The 23,909-nt window shown below is 32.4% G+C and overlaps 1 protein-coding gene across 4 annotated transcripts in view; it reads right to left on the reverse strand.

Moving 5' to 3' along the window:
• Nucleotides 1–23,909, reverse strand: part of LOC142319586 (uncharacterized) — a 917,667-nt gene that overhangs the window by 880,214 nt on the left and 13,544 nt on the right. For 2 of the 4 annotated variants that reach the window (XM_075357048.1, XM_075357044.1), the window contains exon 2: nucleotides 4,110–4,354. The exons of the other annotated variants lie outside the window; for them this stretch is intronic. The gene's annotated coding sequence lies outside the window, so the exon portion shown is untranslated. The remainder of the gene's footprint in view (nucleotides 1–4,109; nucleotides 4,355–23,909) is intronic. 4 annotated transcript variants of the gene reach the window in all.

A 23,909-nucleotide genomic window follows, 5' to 3' on the forward strand; every position in this document is an offset into this window, starting at 1 on the left:
CCCGTACAGCAAAAATATTGGTACATATGAATAGGTTTACAGGAGCTAAATGTTAATGAAAACATGTAATATTATTCAAACTGGATAAAAATATTAAATATTAACGAAGTTGTACGTTCTGGTTTAGAGAACTATTATTTTTTTTATTTTAGCATTTTCAGAATTAAAGAAATAACAATTTATTTTACAAAAATCCTTTGCACGTTTTAAAAGTTGTAAAACTCTACCGAATGCTTTTGAGAACTTAGTTTTGAAATTTTGCAAAATTGTACAAAAATAACTTTTCCGATAATGAAGGAATCTTTCACTTATATATATACAAATATATATATATACATACAAAAGAGTAATCAACATAAAAGAGGCCCCAGCACTTTATGAAGTCTGTAAGTAATAGTTTATTGGCAAACCCTTTCATAATAATTTATAGAAGGTATTGAAAATTTTGTCCTTCCACTTCTATGATATTCCTGACCAAGATCCACTTCACCTTCCTGGCTATTCTTGTTAGTTGTACCCTCTTTATTTCCTGGTTTGCACTGGTAATGCTTGACTTAAATTCCTGCAGTGTGTGTAGATTTCTCCTTTAAACAATTTCTTTTAAAATTTCATCCCCACAGAAAGAAGTCTGATCAGGGGATCTTGAAAGCCGCAATCCTTTAAAAATAATTTCTTCCATCAAAAAAATCCTATAGCATCTCCATAGAACAGCGAACTATATGGCAAATGGCGCTGTCCTGTTGAAACCAGGAGTCACGATCTTCTTGAAGTAAGGTTATCAAGTTTGAATAATTTCTTGATCGACAGCCACATTCAGTTTTTTTTTTAAAAAACAAAGGGTCATATTATTAGTCGCCTTGAAACCGCACACTATACGACTATTTTTTGTGGGTGTAGGAGAGGTTCAAAAAAATGTGCAGGTTTTTAGTACCTCACCTTGGTGAAACCAAGCTTCTTCTGTAAAAAATACTTGATTTAAAATGCCAGTATTGCCTTTAATGAAGTTCTGGAATTATTGGCAATAGTGAACCCTTTTAACTTAATCAACAGTATAAGATTTCCATAAGTAGTTAGCTTATGGAAAACATGCATTCGATACAAATAGCATTTCGGAATTCTCCTCACTGCAGTGTGGGCTAACTAGTGAAACACTTTTTTTCGGCTTAAAATACGCAAACATTTATGACATTATGATCTTATGACTGCCGCTTTAATGTCTTGTATGACCTGCGTCGTTAAAACTGACCTGTGTCGGACACGTTTCTTTTCTAACACCGAATCTGTTTCACGAAATGTTTTGGTGTTCCTTTTCAAATTTCTCCCTAAACATTCGCAGAAAGGTAACATGAGATTTCGTTTCTAATTAAGTTTCCATCACGAATACAGGTTCTTCAACAGTTAACCGCATTTTAACAAACAACATACGATTATGCAAACTTGTTCTAAAGCAAATGCTCGACAAAGACTGGCAATACTCAAATGTGCAGGCATAAATAGTTCTTCCCAAACCAGCTCCAGTCGTAGCAACATCTTCCACATTATTTTACCCATCTCATATCAATATATGCATTTTAACAAAAATAAGATGCATTTAGTATAAACCACTGAGTGATGGGGGTCTCTTAAGTTGAACATCATGTACAAGGACATTATGAAAATAACAACTGAAAATTAATTTCTGTTAATCATATAAACAACTTGAACAATAACGCACCAAGTTTAACAACAACGCACGAATCTTTGATCATTCAATTATCACTTACATAGCGTTTGCTTTCCACATTACTAATTAAATACAAATTAATTAATATAAAACCATACCTTACATGCTAGCAAATTACAAAATATTCCGATCTTAAAACTACAAACTGATCAACAAAACGATAAACTATGTCCGTAACTGCAAGAGTTGTTTTGCAGTCGGTTTTGTTTAAGAAATTCTTTTTTTTAATAATCTTAATTAATTTTCCTGTGCAGAAATTCAAAATAAATAAAAATTTACTTAATAAGACTTTATAAAAATGGATTTTTTAAATTAAAGATGACAGAAAGATAAATTCATTGTTGAAAGAACAATTAATTACAACTATAAGTGACAAATCATAAATTTTAATCAGCCAATGTAATTCTAAATGAAGACAAAATAAGAGCAGTACTCTTTTTACAAGCTCCATCAAAATTAATTGACTTATTACAATATAATGCTTCTGTATGTTTTTACATAAGCTTTATGAAACATGATGATTAATATAATAATTTAAACTAATGATAATAAATAACGAACGAATTTTACATTTTAAAATACCTAATTTGAATTTTAAATTTAAAAAGTTAATACGCTATTACTTCTAAATTACTTATATAATTTTTTTTTAATATTTTGCTTTAGAAACAGATGTTGGAATAATTTATTCTTATAGAAAGATTTATGGATTAAAACAATAACAGATAAGATAAGAGAGGCATTTAACTTATTAAAATGCAGTTTAAACTTTCAATCTTCTTTTTTTTTAGTACACCACTTGTTAGTGAAACTCGGTTGTAACAAGCCGCGAAATTCAATAGGAAAACTACGAAGTAATAGCCACTTACTGAATACTAATATAAAAAAAAAATAAAACATAAAAAAATGAATAAAACATACTTTTAACTCTACTCAGTTCAAAATACTAGTTAGTTGATAGTACCTTCTTATACAACAACGGCTGAAAAATTTAGATTCTTCCATAAAAAAATTTAAGAAAAAATATAAAATAAATCATTATAATTCAGATTTCTAAAATAGGTTCAATATTTTACGTTAATTAATTAAATTAAATTTGAATTTCATTAATATATTAAAATTAACTATTATTGTTAACTAATTAGATAAGAATGCGGCTTAATGACTCTCCTTCTAACTTGGAGTTAAATTTAAAAAAAATCAATTTATTTAACTATCATTCAAAAAGATTTTGCAGTAAACTTAGCCTAATACACAAAACTAACGTTTTTTAACACGATGATAAACAGTATTCCTTGCAAAAAATTTAGAAAATTGTTAACGCAAAAGGTAGGAATGGATAGCTGGACTAGCGACTAGCTTTTTGATTCCCGACCTGTGACTATTGCACTATTACTCCAGTGTACTATTAGCAGGCCCAACAATGCTTCAGACACCCATGATTTTCCAAACTAGTTGTTAAAAAAGAGGATGGATCCACAAACCACATAACTTTATTCTTCCTACGCATGCTTGGAATTTGTTGTTAAATAGCCCGTGTTTATTCCTGAGTGCTTGTTTTATATATTTGAACCTCCTTCTATTTATAGCAAGATAACAAAGATGAAATAATATTAACTCCACAGATATTACATAAAGAAATCAAACATTTAGTCGTAATCATCAACCACTAAAATTAGTACGAAGTTTACAATGGTACTTACGTATTAACGCCACCGCTGCTACAGCTTTATTTAAAAACAAAGTAGTCAATCGGATTTCGGTGTAAAATGGACCGATATACAGTTTAACATAGATTCAAAACAGTCTCTTTATTAATTTTATAAATGGTTATTTATATTTATTTATTTTATAAATATAATTTAACCAAACTTAACCTACGCTCGCTAACCTTGACTAATTAACAGGAGTGTTTTGATTATTTAAATAACAAATAATTGCAATAATTACTGAATTTATTAAATAAATACTCAAAAAATCATGGTGTTAATTAGTCAAGGTTAGCGAGCGAAGCGAGCGTAGGTTAAGTTTGGTTATTTATAAAATAAATAAATATAAATAACCATTTATTATAATTAATAAAGAGACTGTTCATTTTCCACCGAAATCCGATTGACTATTTTGTTTTTAAATAAAGCTGTAGCTGCGGTGGCGTTAATATGTAAGTACCTCTACAATATATGAATTAAATTTCTTACTTTAATTTTACTAGAATTTTAACACAAAATAAATTAAAAATTGAAAAATGCTCGGAAATGAAAAGTAATTCTTCGCATATTTATTCTGCGTCTTTAAGAAAAAAAAAATGATACAATTACTACGTCAAAATTTCAGTACGCTTAATTTTTCTTAGTATAAACATAGCGATGAATGAATTTTTACATACCTTTAAAATGATGTGACCTGATAATCTGAAGAAATTTAATAACAATAATATTTTTTTAAAAAACTAACACTGATTAATATGTTATTACTTAGCACACAATTATTTTTATTTTATTTTAAACGTATAGTAATGATAGCGAAATCACTTTCACACACTTAAAAACAGCACAAACTACACTCTGATTTTCTCGTGCTCTTCTCGATAACGAACAGATGGATGACACCCTATCATTTGCTGTTGTAGTCCTGAAACAATAAGGACGTATTATAAGAACATATATACATTACTTTCAATGGTGAATGATTATAGTTTGCATTAACACTATTATTAAAATACGTCGGTATAAGGGTTAGTTGCAATTAGTAGTAATTTAATTTCTTTCAAATTACTTTTACTGCTTGATCTCAAAACACTTACTTGTATGAAATCATCACACAAATAAAAAGCTGGCATTAACTGTACCTTTATGATGCGTTAACTAATATTATTGTTAAAGATAAATTAGAAAGAACACACGATTCAGACGTAAGCAAATCAACATAAAAGTCAAATCTAAACATAAAAAATACCCAAAATGTAAATTAGAAGTCAAAACCTTTGTTAAATGCCATAACCGTAATGACTGTAGGCGACCTAACATCAAATCACTCCCAATCATTTCTTAACCACTCTCAAGAAAAACAAGTATCCTATGCCAAGTTTATTAGGGAAAGTGAGGATTGAAGCGGGCAGCATACCATGCCAAGTTTATTGGGAAAAGTGAGGATTGAACCGGTTCTCTGATGTTTATAACCGAGTCAAATATACTGTTGTATATCAGTATGTTAAACCCACCGAAATTCAAGTGGTATTCAGCGTTTAGTATCCCTGCATGTGACACATTCACTCTATTCACTATAGACTGGATGTACAGTCAAAAAAGCTTTGGAGAGACTGGAGGTACGGTGAAAGAAACTTTGGTTTATTTTTCATAGCTCAGGTATGCATCACTGTCATACCTGACAAGTACTGGGACAGATATTTTAAAGCAAAAAATTGCTCCTTTCTATCGAGAAACAATATTTATATATGTACTTGTATATTATTTCTATTCAGTAGGGAAGTCAAAGATTATAAAAAATAACATAATTTAGAAAAAAGTATATAATAAAGATTCCGTAAAATAATATCACATTTATATTGTTTGTCTAGAAAATGCCTGTTTCTTTTTTGTTTTCGTTTTTTCAAAATTGAGGGCGAACGGATTCAGGTAACACAATGTACAAATAATCTAAGTTACCTTGGTTTTAAGCTGTTCTGTTGCGTTCTCTTTTTCTCGCCCTTCCCAATTATAGATTCTTCTATAGTTTAATAATTAAATAAACTAGTAGAAATGTACTGGTATTCTAGAAAGATGTCAAATTTTACTTAGTAGGAAGAAAATTCTTAATTCCCGACGAACGTCTTTATTTCTTAGATGTTCGTTTTTGTACACTATGTCCATAAAAAAACTGAATTCTTGTATCCACATTACTTTACTTTCAAGTTTAATCATTCATCTTGTTTTCACTTTCATACATGATTCTGGGAAAAGTAACAGTTTTTTTTAAACTTCACGTATTTATCTTTCTTGCCTTGTGGTGTAGAGATATTATTGAACAATTATAAGATCGTACGCAACTTTGAAATTTTTTTCCACTTTTATTGAGGGCCAAGATCTAAGAGTAGTAAAGTTATGTTAAGATTTATTAGCACCTAAAAATGTCAAATTTCTATCAGTTTTCAGCAATAGAAGAATAATTTTAATACGAAATAATACTATCGCAGAAAAATGTTGTTAACGTAACGAATGAAAGTTACTTACAGTAGTAACTGAGCTGAGGATATATATATATATATATATATATATATATATATATATATATATATATAGAAAGGAATAAATTAATTTTTTGGTTTATACTATCTGTCCCATTCTTTCTTAGGGTTACAAAAAAAATAATGGCTTTTCAAATCAATTTGCAAATCGATGAGAAAAACATTACCAGAACAAACCGGAAACTAGCTAATCATTCATAAAACACATTAGCATTTAATGCAGTTTCGTAATGATACAAGTAAAGTAATAGTTTTTAATTATGTCAGTGACAAGGATCGATAAATTAATTAAATCTTTTAACATCTGAATTTCTAAACATGTGCAACAATTCAAGTAGAGACGAGAGTTAAACTGTTGTCCACAGGTAAGCAGAAGTAAAGTGGGCTTAAACATTATCTGATATTAGAAGGACTTACTACGTTGATAAAGCACAGATTGGATTCAGACAAAAGAGGAATAAGAGCTAAATTAATGAAAATAACCGTTGAACAAAGCGCACTGAACGACTATAATCCAAGTTGTGAGAATACTTAGAAGGAATCAAAAATGTTTTATAGCATAATCATACCGATACAATAGAACAAAAGAAAAGTACAACAGTCATTTTCCATGGATAGTTTTCAATACGACAGCCAATCAACGGCGAAGTTTGTCTACCATAAAAAAAAGTGTCTCACAGCTCTATGTCATCAAATATTAACTTTAATTATTTTCTCCATTCAGAGTTTTTTTTGCTCGATTATATCACCACATAATCTTGAAGCTTGGTCATGGGATATGGAAGTGGAATTCTGTAGCGTATGAAAAATGCCATGACTGACCGGGATTCGAACTCGGGACCTCCGGATGAAAGGCAGAGACGCTATCACTCCTCTAAGAAGATCGGCAAGAGTAGTACTTCGAGCACAATTTATTTTTTATTGAAATAACCATCAATGCGACTATAACAAATGAATCGATATATAAATTATTTGGCGATAGTAAATGTTACTATGAAAACAGGCCTCAAATTTACTTTGGGTAGTGGATTGTGTTTACACTACTAATTACAAAATAATTCTCTTTTCTTGGAAGTAACGGTATTTCTACGAATTACTGTAGATATTAATATATTAGGAACATGTTATTCATCAGAATTATTTTATTTCTAAGGATTTTCAAGATAAAGAATTAAGTATTTAACTACCAGATTAGACATTTGATTCAATACTGGATGTACATAAGCAAAGTTCAATTTATTTTTTTATAGCTGTAAAAATACAGCAACATTAGTAAACAAAACCGATTTGATACCACTTCTCGATTTTTTAAAGATTTTATCATTTTAATTTTACATAGATTATAAGGGTAAAAATTGTAAATTTAGGTAAATAATAAGAATGGGAGGGATTTTTCTGAAAAAAAATCTACTTCATGTATACATCATTTACACACTTTTCTGGTAGTAGAATCCAACTTATTACAAATTCAGAAGTGATAATCTTATAGGATGGTAAATAAAAAGGAAATATTTCGGAAGAAACTATTTTCAAATACAGTAATATCGTCATTTGTAAATATATGCTTCACAGGATTTTCTGGAAGAATCCAATTTTCTCGAAATTAAAGAGTACCGCCTTTCTTTCTTACACAATTTACTAAGGTGATGTGTATTTGTACAATATACAGAACAAAAAAAAGGTGTGTGTGTGTGTGTGTGTATATATATATATATATATATATATATATATATATATATATATATATATATATATATATATGTAAGACTTATTTCTGCGAATCCAGACAGGATTTCTTTCAAAATATGGTATAAGATCTGCTTTATAAACAAAACATTACCATAAAAGAAGAAAAGAGTAGAGAAGGGAAAAACATTACCAGAAACTATCTATCAGAGACAATGATCGATCGATTAATTAAATCTTTTAACATCTGAATTTCTAAACCATGTTAATAAAAGAGTTTATCAATATACATGTAATGTTTTAAATTAATGAACTTCGTATAAATCAATAGAGTTAAAAATTTCTAAATACGTTAATATCAATATTTTGGACTAAAAAAAAGCTTACTGAACTCCATAAAATATTAAAAAAGAAAATTATCTATGTATTAGGAGATCCAACATTACCCAACAAGTTTTAAGTATCTAATTCTCTTGTGGGGGTTTTTGCCCAGCGAGATACAAGTCAAGGATTCAGAATCTGTAAAGGTCTTCATAACCTTAGCATGGATCCAATCACCTAAAGCTAAAACGTAAAGAAACCACTGAATATAACTGATCAATATAAGAAAAATTAGTAGCTAACACGAAAGGAACGATTTACGACCAATGGGACCACGAACCAAACAAACCTTACTCAAAGTAATCAATTGAAGCATTCCTACGCATTGATCATTTATCCTGTTCTATATTTGAGAATCTTTATTCGGCGTATCCTTACACGATATGGGAACTGGTACTGATCCACACTGATACAGCGATTTTGGATTGACCATAATTTCAATAACTAAATGCTCCAACAAGTTGCTGTCTTCCGGCTTGAACAATCCAACAGCAGCTTGACAAATCCAACAACAGAATAGGCACAGACTTCTAAAAAAAAAAACCCTTGCTCATTACCAGAATTATACAGCGTGTAAAAGTACCCAATTAAACTATAAAAACCATTCTCATTTTTTCGTTTTATGTCCATGTCTAAATCACTTACGTTATATAAAATAAAATAATTGAAAAAGTAAACTGCGTTTTTAATCTGTTATCAATGTGATCTGTCCAGGCGTTCGATTGTTATTACAATCCATACCGTTATAAAAAAATAAATAAATAACCAATCTACTGTAATATAACTGAGAAAGAACATAATAACAAAAAAACAAATTTACGTGAGGATGAGATATATTGCAAAATCAAAACATGTAGCCCATTGTCTTAGCCAATGATTTCCCTCTAATGACCTTAACTATTTTCCTAATTTCATGGAGGAGTCTGTTTCATATGTACTAAAATATATAAAATTTCCAAGCTCGGTCAAAAATAAATATAGAGTATTTTGTATCATATCTTCTGTAGGTTAAGTGACAAGAAAAATAAAAATTAAACTGAATTGTTATACAAAATTAAACTTTAACTACATAAACCACATGCTAAATTAATCGAGGTCGTAAAAATGATAAACTCGAGCAGTCTGTCTTATCAGAAACAAAATTAATTAAATGTGAATGTGCGTTAATTTAATTAACACATTTATGCAATAATTTAATTCATTTATGAATCGCCTAGGAATATTCACATAAAATAAACATTTTATACGCACCAGGTTAAATAATATTTGACGTTACATGCTTTATTAAATATATTTGTAAAGTCGGATAAGAGATTTTCTAATTTTTACATATAAATCGTTTTTATTGTATGAAAAGATGACAACACAGTGTTAATGCACGGTCAGTGATTTTCTGTTTGCTTGAGATGTAAGTCGGTAAATAAGAAGTATCTGCACGTATAAGTTGCATTTAATACTCTGTGGTCATCGGTTGGTATGCAGGTACGTAACCTACCTAGGCAGGTAGTCGTGACCTGTTGTGGACGTCAAGGGACATGACTGCTGAGACTATTACGAATCTGGACCTGAACTGGTCTGCCAGTAGAATTTATTTGCCGATAACGAGATGTCACTAAATCGTCAACCGGTATTTTACCAAATCAGGCATTGGTGAAAAAAAAAGAATCGTTGTTGTATAATTATCATTATACAAAATAAACGTTTAAAGAAATTTACCTAGTTTTTTATGTCTAAAAAAGGATACTTACAATTCATTCTTTAATTTTCTATTTGCACTTTTAACCAGGAAATTTAAATGGTGAAGAAGTAATATATATATATATATAGAACATGTAAACTAATATTCAAAGGAAATTTTGTTTTATTTTTTACAAATTTTTGTTGGGATATGTTGCAACATATATTATTTATTACTATAATTAGAAATAAAAAATTACTGGATTCTTTTATTTTAAGTCACTTACGCTATCTGTCAGCAAACTGGGTTTGATAGTATGCTGTATTTTTTTAGCTTTTGATCTTTTAATTTCAATATATCACTTCATCTTAAAATGCTACGTCCTCAGCTATTCGATTTATGTATTTTATTCTTTGTCTTCATTTATAGTTTTTATGTTCAACAAATTCCTATTTAACAATTTTAAATAAATTTAGATGTCTCATCTACCTATTTTCGTCTCTTCAAACACTGCTACAAGTTTTTCTTTTCTCGTATTAGTTAAAGCAGTCGTATTTTATCAACCCGCCAAATTTTCAACTTCTTCTAGTAATACATTTTCTAGGCTTTTGTTCTCTAACAACCACATTTCGATAAATCAATTCTCATTTGACCTCATTCCCATACGGACAGTAAAATAATGTACACGAAATTTATCTAATAATAATTAAAACATTGGGTTGTTTTTAATGAAGTTCAGATTTATTAATGTAATATAATCTGCTCACGCACAGACAAAAATGTTTATTACTTATCGTTGACTATCCAGCGAATTATTTCTAGATAAAAATTAATAATTCTTACATAGAATTGCACTTAAATAGGAACATTCTGTATGAATTGCCAAAGAAAAGCCTTGAAAAGACTGAATACGATTAATAATCATATTACAAAAAAGCTGGCATAGAAAAACTCAACACCAGCTTTCGAAAACAGGGATTTATTTTTTCGCTGAAGAATTATACCGAAAATACCAAGATAGCTCAGAAGTATTTTGTCAAATCCAAACTATCGAAGACACTACAGATCATGAGGGAAAGCCCTTAGTCGATAAAAGTAAGCTTGATTCTGTCGATATGACCATTTTTTAAAGTAATAGCTGAACTAGGGCATCCCCTGCATGCCCCATGAAGCTCTAATTTTACCACTCCATTTTCAAATCCTCGATATATTATATCACCTCCATCCATGGCGACCGAAGGACGTACACGTGTTTCAATAATTTCTACAATCTGTTGTTCGATTTCAGGTATCTCATCAGAATTATTTATGGCAGATTGACCATTTTCCACTATTTTGGATTGTGAAACGTATTGCCTCTGTCGTTTTGGCGCAGCCGTGTAATATTTGTCCCATCTTCCTCTCTTAATGGTAATTCTGTATAATATACACCATTACACCCTGGGACTAAACAATTAGGATCATAAAAGTTATACTAAAAAATTCGATTTCGAGAAAATTCGATCCAAAACTACAGCAACAGATCTTCGCCAAAAGCCACAATAGATATATCCATTCATAAAATTAGTTTCCTTTATGTGATGTTTCAAAAGTATTTTATAAGAATTATAATTCTTATCCCGAATTAGCTGTGATATAAAGAAAAATGTACTCTTGAAGCGGTTCTGCGAGTACATTTTAACTTATGGTTGAAATAACTCTAAATAACTCCAAATAACTCTTCACGCCCGCATACAGAAATAAAGATTCAAATAGAGTTTTTTACACGTAAATTTAAAGTTAAAATTAAATCACTTAAAACATTCTTTAATATGATATTAATAACATTTTTAATTTATAGTCATAATTGGTGTAAGTCATTAAACGAGATAAACCAAGTACACATGAAACTAACAGAGATGAACTTCTATATACAACGGTTTAATAAAAACTGCACAAAATACGTAACATCAGGTATAAATAAAAAAAAAAAAACATAACAACCGAAATAATGAAAGACCAATTCTACTTCTTTAATACGTGTAAACCCGGTTCGGTAACAAAATATCAATAACTAAGAACACAAACTACAATCAGAAAAAATTATATACGAAATAATTATGATGTATTATAGTTATAAATTAAAAAAATGAAAAATCGATGAAACACATTTCTTAGTATTTTACACGAATAAAATACATGTAACTTCATGATACATTAGACCTTGTGGGAGGGGGGGGGGGTTAGTCAAAGAGCAAGGCTAATCCTTCACTTTTATGAACTTAAACAAAACAAATGATCTACCATTATTCTAGTTATAAATGTTATTGGCAAAAAAATAGTTTTTTAGTGCTATTTTAGAAAGCGTGTTATTAAGTTTTAACACCTTAAGATAATTTATAATGCAACTATTCGTAATACATGATAAAGCGTACTCGAAATATAACACTAAATGTAAATAAGTTGTTTAAGTAAACAGAGTCACGCAAATTCCGAATAACATCATTACAATTAGTTAAACAAGTTTCACAACAAATTCAAAATCTGCCGTTTAAAACAGGTAATCCTTGTTAAACTTGTCTTAGTGTCAACAATGGTAAACTAGCAAGCTACGCTTCTTCGCTAATATTTATTAGTGAAATAAATTACTCTACTTTTTTCCTACATATGTACATCTCATTTTTACTTCTTTGTACGAAGTAAAGGAAGTATTGCGATTGCGAAAAATTTCGGTTATCAGTTTTCAACGGAAATATCCAGTTTTTTAATTTCGGCGTGATGTCTGTACGTACGTATATACTACGCATAACTCAAAAACGATTAGCCGTAGGATGTTGAAATATAGGATTTAGGGCATCTACTTGTGCACCTCCCCTTTTAATTGCAATCGACTGAAGCAAAATGTCCAAAAAAGCCCAAAATTCAAAAAGATTGGATTTTGGACTTTTTCTTAACTGCAGTAATAAGACCTAATTGAGAGCTTTTCAACGATATTTCATAAGCAGTACTTATTTTCATTGGTTCCACAGTTATAGCCAAATAAAATTTTAATCAATGAAATATTTGCACGTCGGTTCAATCCGAGTCAATCTCCTTTTTTTTAAATTTAAATATATTGATTTATTAATAATTATTAACTTCTGATTGTAAACAAATTTTTACGATACATAATAATTCAATAATGAAAAAATATAAGAAACGTTATCAATGAAATAAAACTTTATGTACTTTTCATTTTAAAGAAATGTGTATATGTAATGTATAAGGCGTAGAAGGAAGTCATATGGTGCCCACATTAGATTTTTTAAGTCTACAAAGGGTAGACTTGCGCCGTCCTCCGTGGCACGAATGGTAGCGTTTCGGCCTTCACACGCTAAAAAAAAAACTGTCATTCATCTCAGCCTTTGAAGTAATACCTAGCGGTGGTCCCGGAGGTTAAAAAAGAAACAAAGGGGGAAACTGAACAAATAGGGAAACGATCAAAAAATAAAATTACGTTTTTAGTTTTAACCGTTAAAAGGTTAAGGTTAAGCGCCCCCACCAAAAAAAAAAAAAAAAAAAAAAAAAAAAACATAAAGAGCAATTAAAATTTGACTTATGATAATCACGATCATAAAAATCGAGTATGGAAACAATTAAAGACTAAACTTTTTTCTTTTAATTGATCGCAAGAATTTATATCTAAGAGCAAAATACGCGGCCGACTGAGCCACGAATATGGTCAATTTTAACGCTACATTTAAATAATGTAGGTTTTTAGGTAATTTAATAAGAAAGCTTGTAATGGGTATGATTCGACTTCCGGAAAATTTCAACATATCTTCGCGTTTCACATTCCCAGATCCCAAAACCACCATCAGTTCAAAAGTTTGCATACAAATTTATATATATATATATATATATATATATACTTCACTTTTTTGTAACATGATAACTGCCGTAATTCTGCACAATTGCTTTCAAATTGATAAATAAAATATAACGACCAAAACTCTCAGTCGAGTTCGTTAATGGGTAAATCGGACCATGGGGGTGAAAAGTGGGGCTTTTTCGAAAGCAAAATATTGCTATAACGTTTTTATTGAATAAAATACCAAATTCGTTTAAAGTTCCGACTATTATTTGGATAAGAGTCTAAAACTTATCTTAGTAAAGTTTTTTGATATCACCAACCACTGGTCCACGGGGTGGAAAAAATGGGGTTTCGAAGATAAAAAAATTCATACCTCCCTTAATAGGCACATCATCGAATCGGTTTAAAGTTGTCGTTAGTCCTCTAAACATTACCTAAAACTTTTGTCCGAAACAATTTTTGATATGACCAACCCTTACGGAAAGGGAAAACCAATATACTGCTGGAATTGTAAGAAGATGGGGCTGTCGTATGCTAAACATGTGAAACATTTTTTCACATGCAACCATTGTCGTATTGAGTAAATTTGAAGTTTTTTTTAACTTTAAGGTGGAAATCTTTTTTATCCCCTACTTAGCACCGATGAAATCTACCTCCGCCTTCCTGCGTGCCGAAAGGGATTTTGTTTTACCTTTTACGTCAGAGTCAATTTGCCACACCTTTTTTTATTCTACTGTACAATTCTATGCAAAATTTTAAAGCTTTTCGTTATAAACGTGGGAATAGTTTATTTTATTTTTTGACGGGATGATGACAATCTGTCATTTTGTTTTTTTTTTCACGATTATAAATTTCTGTTAAAGAAGAGGTATGAGGAGGTAAAGAACAAGGTTAGCAACCATAAGTTAATATAACTTAATAACTCCTGCCGGGCTTCGTGGCGCGAGTGATAGCGCTCGGCCTTTCATCCGGAAGTCTTGAAAGCTTCAACTTTCAAAAGCTTTAATTTTTTCAAAACCCAAAACATTTGGATTTTGAACTTTTTCTTAACTGCAGTAATAAGCCCTCATTGAGAGATTTTCAACGATCATAAGTGGTATTTAGTTTCACTGGTTCCAAAGTTATAGGCGAATAAAAGTTTAATTAATGAAATTTTTGAACTTACAAGAGGAAGGCACATCGGTTCAAATCAGACTTTATCTCCATTTTTTAACTTTTTTAAAAATTTAAATATATTAATTTATTAATAAATTATTAACCTCCGATGTAAAAAAAATAAATAAAAAGATAAATAATATTTCAATAATAACAATAAAAATAAAATATGAAAAAATCAGAAGTTATTAATGAAATAAAATTTTATGTACTTTTCATTTAAAAAAAAAAAAGTGAATATGTAATTTATAGGCGCACACGGAAATCATGTAGTGTACACATGAATTTTTAATTTATTTATAATGCGTATAGTAAGCAGTGTTCTACGATATTACTATTACGATACATATAATATAAAACTATACGGTGTATTTCTACAGTATACAATATTCTAAGAAGAGTATCAAATGATTAGTTATAAATGTTGAGATCAAAATTTGTAAAATTGAATAATTTTCCAAAACATTTACTACTGATTTTTTATTTAATAACTGGTTTTTTCTATCCCTTTTGAAGCGACGCCTATTCATGATAAAGAAGCATGTAGGTCAATAACAATAGATCTTTGACGATATGCTGTAATTTTTATGTCGCTGTTCTGATTTAATTAGAGAATACCGTACTAAGCAGAATACATTTTACCTAATTCACAGGATATTACTCAACACAAATAAGTAACGTCAATTACCGCATTTCATTTTTTAAATTAACGTTTTTTAAAAGTTCAAAATATAATAAACAGTACTGCAATTTATGAAAAAAAAAATTATAATTAACGAATTAAATTACAATAACTAACGTGTTATTACATTAATTAAACGTCATTTACAATCTGGTCGGATTTAAATACCCACACTCTTTTAAAAATTAAAAAATAAATCATTCGTATACATTACACCTTCCTGTTTTATATTAAAACTGAACGATAAAAAGCTTTATATATAATTCAACTTTTCAATACGCTGCCATTTTGATTCAACATTTTTATGTGATATATTAATTAAAATATATTAAAATGATTAACATACACATTTTTTACCGACCTTCTCAGAAAAGTACGTTATTACTTTCTGTCTTGGGGGGGGGGGGAGAAAATGGATTTTCCTTAAATTTTGAGGCATGAGGAGTACGAAAACAATCACTTAAAATGGAGGTCAAACATTCAATAAACCCGGACGTCCTAGGTCCGAATCCTGGTCAGGGACAGCAATTTTCATACGCTACATTTTCATATCTCACGCATAAGCTTCAAGCTTATGTGGCGATATCAAGCTAAAAAAAAAATTAGAAGTGCTGTAGTAAAGCATATGAAGTTGTGCATGTGAAAATTGGTTAAGTCGTTCTTATGTTATGCTCCAATTAAGGTTGAAAAAATTTGAGCGGGGCAAGTTAGAAGCGTGGATATATAATACTGCAAGTTTGAACTTTGACGTTTCTTTATCTGCGGTATCTATTATTACCAACATTAAACCAAATTAAAAAAAAAAATGTATGAAAATATTAAAACCAATTAAATTAACGAAAATATCGGTGACGAAAACAATTTTTTTTTTTAATTCTGTATAATGAACAAATTTCTTATAATGTTACTGATATTATGTAAATTTCATGTTTCCAATGCAAACTGATCCGTCCCAGTATACTTACCACGCCCGGAAGTGTATAGTATAACCTGTTCTAGCATTCTATGGCTGTACACACTAACTGCACGTTAATGAAAGCAAAGTAAACACAAATAAAAGGGAAGCTAAAGGCACGTTACACAAAGTAACATATGCGTATAACCACCAGAAAAAACAAGAGGAGATGAAACGAGACTGAATTTTTTTTCTTTGTAAAAGTAATTTCATACAGTGCACGAGAATACAATTTAATTTTAAAAAAGAAAGACAAGATAATGGCATCAAATACACAAACGACAGCCAAACTAAGCCGACTTGGATCTTTTTAAAAAGCTTTTCCACAGTTTTATGATATAATACAATTCGCCTTCTTGAAATGAGACAATAAAATGACGTAGGCCTAATTTTATTCAGAAAACATGTAGATTATCATATAAATGTAATGAAATAATATCTGTAAAACAGTTTTACTGTTTATTTTATTGGCAATAAATTTAATAAAAAGCATAAAGAACAAAGCACATACATCCATCATATAACAGAAGATCTAAAAATTTAAGAAGAAAAAAATGAACCCGAATGTTTGTTTATTATTTTATTGTTTTTTATGCCAAGCTACAGATCGATTGACTTTTTTACTTTTCTGTATGGTAATGTATACTAATTCCACTGCATACTTTTCTTGTAAATATTGTATCACTCATTTATCAGTTGTATACGCTTATGAAGAGTAATTAGGCGTTGCATAAAAACACTTAATTCAATAAGCCTTACTAATGCTGTGCAGACTTTCCGTTTTGAGTAATAAATCAGTCTACGTGAGGAAATCTAATGATACATAATTATTTTTATGTATTATTATAACTAAATCTATAGATAAATAAGAAAAAAATAAGATCCTTAAACGTAATAAGACAATGAAATTAAAAAAGTAATAAAAAAATCCCTTTCGACACGCCGGAAGGCGGGGGTAGATTTCACCTGTGCTAAGTAGGGGATAAAAAAATTTCCACCTTAAAGTTAAGAAAAACTTCAAATTTACTCAACAAAACAATGGTTGCATGTGAAAAGATGTTTAACATACGACAAGCCCCATCTTAATGCAATTCCAGCAACATTTTGATAATCCCTTGTTGTAAGAGTTGGTCATATCAACAATTGTTTTAGATAAAATTTTTCGGTAATGCTTAGAGGACTAACGACCACTTTAAACAGATTTTGATACTGTGCCTATTAAAGGAGGTATGATTTTTTCTCTTCGAAACCCCATTTTATCCACCCCCTGGGCCAGTGATTGGTGATATCAAAAAACTTTACTTAGATAAGTTTTTGTTAGTTTTTTATCCAAAGAATAGCAGGAACTTTAAACGAATTCGATATTTTGCTTAATAAGAAAGTTATAGTGATATTTTGTTTTTTTCGAAAAATCCCCATATTTCCACCCCATGGTCCGATTTTGCCAATTAACGATTTCGACCGAGATTTTGGATCGTTATATTTTACGTATCAATTTGAAAGTGATTGGCGCAAAATTACAGCAGTTATCGTGTCCACAAGAAAGTGAAATATATATATATATATATATATAAACTTTTGAACTAACGGTGGTTTTGGGGTCTGGGGATGTGAAACGCGAAGATATGTCGAAATTTTCCAGAAGTCGAAGCATGGTACCCGTTACAATAGGTAGCTTTCATAAGAAAGCTATTGTTAAAATAAATTGTAATAAATATTATTGGTGAAAAATAATACAACAGAAGTAATAAAAATTAATCAAATATAGAAATGGATAAAAGTTTAATCATGTAAAATAAATAATGTATTCAATAAGACCTATTAATCAAAACTTATCTAGACAAGAGTCGCTTAAAATAATGTGTTCATTGCCGTAAGCAAAACGCTAATGAGTTTCAATCATAATTTGTGGAAAAACATTCAGAAAACGGTCTTGTAAGATTAATTAGTTTAAGAGATGAAACATTTTAATTTAATTATCTTTTTAACTAAGAAAACGTAAGTTGGATTCCCTACTTTTCAACCTAATTCAAATTTAACATTTTTTTACATGTTTCATGTAAAAAAAAAAAATTATAAAAATTTGTCACATAAAATGTCAAATAACTAAATTTTCCCAAGTGTCCTCGCCAAATTTGCGTTTTTTGACAAACGGTTTGTCAGTTATCGGCCACTATTTATGAAATAGATATTTAGTCAGGAATAAACATGGCTGTACCCGTACCTGGATGAGGTGAAATTTGTATAGAATAATGTGATTAACCAATTTCACGCCAGAGCGGGCAACATGAATCTCCTCTCCCAAGAAAATTATTAGGCGGTGCCTTATCTTACAACCAGCAGCGCACAATAGCATTTACAAAATGCACATTATTAACGTGTGATTATTGCATACGGTACGTTCCTCTCTCGAGCAACTAATTAAAATATTTTTCTTAAAACATAATTTCGTCACTGTCAGATAATGATTACTTAATAATTAAGTTAATTATTCATTTACACATTTTTTTAATCAGGTTAAAACATTTTCATGGATATTATTCTTGACTGAAATTATTTTAAAACTGATCGATAAGTGAAAATACCGCTGATTCAGAAACCAAATTATCCGAGGACAATGAAAACTATACTGAATATACAGAGGTTACTGCAGTATAAGGGATATTTTTAGAAATCTTTTTCTAATGCATATTGGCTTAACTACAAATTAGGCAAAAAAAGTGTCAAAAACGGCTACTGAACTTCTGATATACTTCCAATTTTTGAAAAGAAATTATATAAATTAGAAGACAATTCAGTGGTAACGAAAATAAGTGCTCCGTGCTCATTAAGTCATACCTAGCACATTCATATATTACATGTATGTGTACGCATTGCAGACACATACGACAGTCTTTCAGGCCGAATTTATGTGGTGGTCTGCTCCGAAAAAAGCCATTCCCTGAAAGAAATTGCGTTACATACTTGTTTGGCTGTACCCAAGAGTCGTTCCGCAAATCAACAACATTAGGGAAAAGATCATGCGTAATCGTCCACACTCTTGTCTCATTCCATCTGGCTTGCAACAGGGCTACACCATGCTGTTCTATCCACTTTAGTTTCTTCGAAGTCAATTCACCGGATTTCTTAGCATCATAACGCTGTTGTCTCTCAGGCAAAATCAAGTCTATCGGTTTTACGCCTGCGAACACCAAGATCGCTTTCCGTGAAATCGTACGGTAACCACCCGTTATCGTTAACAATATAAGGCGTTGAGCCCGTAACAAAATACTCCGATAGTATAACAAAATATCCCGTTCCTGAGGCCAATTCATTATTGCGATCCTCTGGCAGGTTAGGGAAGCGATCTGCTCAGATCTCGACGGTGGTCCTGCATTAGGAGCTTTTAGCTTTGAACGTTTTGAGCGGGATTATATATGGGTAGGCAGCCTTGCTCGGTTTCAAGAGAAGGTGGACACACCGCCTTGTGAAGGATGTCAGGCGCTGGCGGGAAAGATCCATGGTTCATTGGATTATGATCTTACTCAATTTCTGACGGGTCATGGGGGATTCGGGGCCTATCTTTATAAGTTTGGCATAGTTAGCTCGGAGAAATGCCCGATCTGCGAAATAGAGGAGACTACGTGTCATGTATTTTTCTTCTGCACGAGGTATGTAACGACGAGAAGGGAGTAATAAAATAACATTGGAAGGGATAATATGTTCCAGCCGGAAGACCTCCAAGATTATGCTAGAAAAGGAGGAATACTGGAAGACGGTGGCAACCTATACAAGAACTGTGATGAAAAACCTCAAATCATGGGAAGAGTCCCGGATTCGTGCTCGATGCCAGAGCAACCGAATGGGTTACTGGCGGGAGAAATTCCAGTATTAAAACAAAATAAAAATAGAAAAAAAATCCCGATAGCTTTTAAATTTTAGCTTATCTACCCAAACAGGCACCGCATATAGCAGAATTGCCTCGCAGACCTTACACAAGATATATCGTAGTCTTAGAATTAAGACCTTCATTGTAATGCCTTCTTCGTCGAATTCCGAAGAAGGCATTACAGGCCTTCTTGTGACGTATTGAAGGTGCTTCTTAAACTGCAATTTCTCATCAAGAAACACTCCGAAGTACTTTTGAACATGTACGTACTTATATGTTTGCCTAACACTGATACGCCGACTCGCCTCCTCACAGTCAAACGGCCTTTGAGGAGCATCATCGAAGAATTCTCTAAACATCATCTTATTTTGATGACCCCACAGCTCAAGTATCCTGCATGCTTGAGTGTCTCGGAATTCAACCCCCCCCCCCCCACTACGAGAACCTCCTTCGGCCAGCAGGAGCCCTCTTCAGCATAAGCCAAGATGCGGCACCCGCTGGGCAACCTCAACTGCAGAATTGAATCAAGCTCCACCACCCACAGTAAGGGTCCCAACAAACTGCCCTGCGGACAACCCTTGGACAGTGTCTTCCCCAGTTCATGGCTGTCCTCGCGGAGCAGCACATCCCGACGACTGAAGTAACTTTACATAACCTGCAACTCACACACAGTACAATCTCTCTTCTGTAATTGGTATGTAGCAGAAGGCCACCATAGATTATATTAAATGCCTCAGAAATGATTATCCATTAGTAAACCGCGCGAGGACAACCTCTCATTTACACGAAGGTACAGAACTCTTTCAAAAACCTTACCAATAACAGGCAGTAACGTCAAGGGACTATATGACGAACTAACAGCAGGATACTTGTCGCCACCTTTAAAGAATAATTTCACAATCCCTTTCTTCCAACACACATTTATTATTAAAAACCCGAGCGATAGTTCTCACGCTTACCGCTACCGAGCGAACAAGGAGATCCGCAGTTATCCCATCAAAGCCAGGAGCCTTATCTCCACCTAGACTACAGATAGCCTGACGCACCTCGGCCTCAGTAATCTTTAGGGAAAGTGCACCCCGCAAAACTGAGCAACACGCTGATGGTAAACGGTTTCAACTACTTCAGTATCATCAGGAGTAAATCGTCAAGTAATATGTGCAAAAATTTCAGACATGTCTGAAATTACACCGAGCCGGGTCGAGAGAGCGGACAGAAGAACGTCCTTTCGTTGTTTGTGTCCCAACCCTATACACAACTCTCCAGGGATCCTTGTTCCCCCGTTCATGCACAAAGGAACGCCAGGAATCCCTCTTCGCTGTTCTAATTTGTGAAAATATCGAGATCTAAGATCTCTCTCTATATTCGCCAACAAGGATCATTTCGGATCACTCTCATGCTGAGATGCTCTCCGCAAACGACAGACAGCATAACAGTCAATACCCTGCTCCTCCACGGAGCGAGCCTCTCTCGACCGGAACTACAAGAAACTGCACACTCGGCGGCGTCATTGAAAGCCGCCAACCAATCTTCTGCCTGGTCTTCCAAATCCAGAGCATCCAGATTCCGATCTAAAACACGAAGTCTAACCCAAAGAAAATCAACAAACGTTTTACAGTCTGCATGCCTGTGCAGAAAACGACCCTGCTCAATCGGAACGTTACATCGATAGCGCTCAGTCAAACCATCAGCAATCTTATAAGCAATCAATCAATGGTCGCTTAAGCTATCGTCAACCACCTTCCAGTTACAAACATTGGCAAACCTACCAAAGGTAACGTCGATTTTCGTTCCACCAAAACGCCGACGCCCACTTACCATACCTCCGTAGGTGAGCACCTCATCAGTTACATTATATACCTGCAGACCATGTTGGACTAACCCACCGGGTTGGTCTAGTGGTGAACGCGTCTTCCCAAATCAGCTGATTTGGAAGCCGAGAGTTCCATCGTTCAAGTCCTAGTAAAGCCAGTTATTTTTACACGGATATGAATACTAGATCGTGGATACCAGTGTTCTTTGGTGGTTGGGTTTCAATTAACCACACATCTCAGGAATGGTCGAACTGAGAATGTACAAGACTACACTTCATTTACACTCATACATATCATCCTCATTCATCCTCTGAAGAATTATCTAAACGGTAGTTACCGGAGGCTAAACAGGAAAAAGAAAAAAAGCATGCTGGGCTGAAAAGCCCTGGACTAATTCACCGCCATCATTGGTGAAATTGCTATGCCATACACCTGACTTAGCGTTCACATCCGCACCAATAAGGATTGGACTGGTAATAGAGAATCGTAGGATTTTACCCCAGATCTCAAGATGACGATCAGAAAAATATCTATATTGAAAATACGAACTTGCAACATACAGATGCAAGCTCCGAAAATCCACACCGACAATAACATGATGATCGTTAAAGAGCTGTAGAAAGAAGACCCAGTCAAATTCCTTTTTGCATAGTAAAGCAGACATGCTCTTCGGATCAAAATAGAATCTTTTCCAACGAGTAAAACCTGGCAGTTCACTGGACACAATATACGGATGTTGCAATAAGACAACATGCAACCCTTTACGAATGGCGCTCTGGCAAAGTTCAATCAGTACAATGCAAGCATCCTGTGCATTTTATTGCCCACTTTTAACCATCTAACGATATTGGATTGTAATACTTTGTGACAGCCCTCTGATAACAAGCACAGTCCTTACAATTCACAGAGTGCTTATGGTCCTTCCGAAGATGTCTGCAGTTAACACAAGTCGGGTCCTTAGAATATTCCTCCCGTTTGTGTCCCTCATCACCACAGTGGGAGCACACTACCACCAGAAGTTTACACAGTTCAGCTAGCTGTGTGTCCAAACTGGCAGCACTTGAAACAACGTTGAAAATCTACATATTATTTGACTTTACACAAAGAGAAGTCAATAAACAACCTGGACTTACCTCGATGACACCGTGGTAACGCTCTGCCTCGCACCTACCCGTTTTGAATAATAATAATAATAACAATCGACAATCGGCCTTGAAGGCTGATAATATTAAATTTAAACAAACAGTTAAAACAACTGTATTTTATCACAAAATACACCAAAAGAAAAAAAAGCCACCCAGATGGGTGACTTAAATAAATTAAACTACCAATAAATCTTATAATCCAGATAGCCTAAAGACTATCCAAGTCAAAAAAATTCGAAATATCCAATTACACAGAAAATAATGATCAAACAAACAATTACGCCCTTATTAACACAAAGATTAAAATTCACAAATAGTAATAATGAAACCGCAAAAATAAATATATTCAACGCAATTCACTAAACACACGACCTACCAATATGGCGTTGTGTCGAACTTTACTTCAAGGACAGCTATATATAGAGAATATGATATCCTCACAAAAAGTAACTCATAAAGTATCTCAATTGTTTCATAGATGTCACCTTGAAGGCCACAGCACTCTTCTTTGGAAGCCGTAAAAGGGCTGTCTATGAACCGTTTCACGGATACTCTTTCTAGTACGGAAGTTATACAATAATTATTGAAGCGCCTATTAAGTAAAAATCATAGCTAAGACTCCTAATCTCCCACAAAAAAAAACCCTCGAGATTCTGTGAGAGGTATCACCATACTGATGTAGCAATGAAAAAGCTATTAACAGAGGTTATATGTTTCATTTCAAGTAAATTAACTATAGTGCCATCT

The sequence above is a fragment of the Lycorma delicatula genome, chromosome 2 (assembly GCF_047948215.1).
Source record: "Lycorma delicatula isolate Av1 chromosome 2, ASM4794821v1, whole genome shotgun sequence".
Taxonomy (NCBI): Eukaryota; Metazoa; Arthropoda; class Insecta; order Hemiptera; family Fulgoridae; genus Lycorma; species Lycorma delicatula.